Below are 351 nucleotides of genomic sequence, written 5' to 3' on the forward strand. Positions count from 1 at the left end.
CTCGTTGTTCAGTCAAACAAGGCAGTGCAAAAATCCACCTTCTTCCTCCTCCTCCTCCTCCTCCTCCTCCTCTCCTCCTCCAGTCAGTAGTCGTGCTCTCCTGCAGTCTGAGAAGGAGGAGGAGGTGATGAAGGAGCGTCTCCCTGAAGCTAGGCAGAGTTCAGAAACTCCAGAGCCACTTCGTAACAGAACTTATACTGTTCCTGTAAAAACACACGACACGCCTCCGGTTAAACCACAAACATAAACACTCAATAATAAACATCTTTTGTTTGTTTGTTTGTTTGTTTGTTTACCAGCAGGTCCACCATGTTCGGTTTGTTGTTTCTGAGCGTCTTCACTGCATGAAAC

At 46.7% G+C, this 351-nt stretch overlaps 1 protein-coding gene across 1 annotated transcript in view; it reads right to left on the reverse strand.

The window, feature by feature from the left end:
* Positions 1-6: 6 nt before the first annotated feature.
* LOC106536598 (receptor-type tyrosine-protein phosphatase mu) overlaps positions 7-351 on the reverse strand; it is a gene marked incomplete at its 5' end in the record, with an annotated part of 28,253 nt that continues 27,908 nt past the window's right edge. Inside the window, 1 exon segment of the mRNA XM_014033907.1 lies at positions 7-133.

Source organism: Austrofundulus limnaeus, unplaced genomic scaffold (genome assembly GCF_001266775.1).
Source record: "Austrofundulus limnaeus strain Quisiro unplaced genomic scaffold, Austrofundulus_limnaeus-1.0 Scaffold1890, whole genome shotgun sequence".
Classification (NCBI taxonomy): domain Eukaryota; kingdom Metazoa; phylum Chordata; class Actinopteri; order Cyprinodontiformes; family Rivulidae; genus Austrofundulus; species Austrofundulus limnaeus.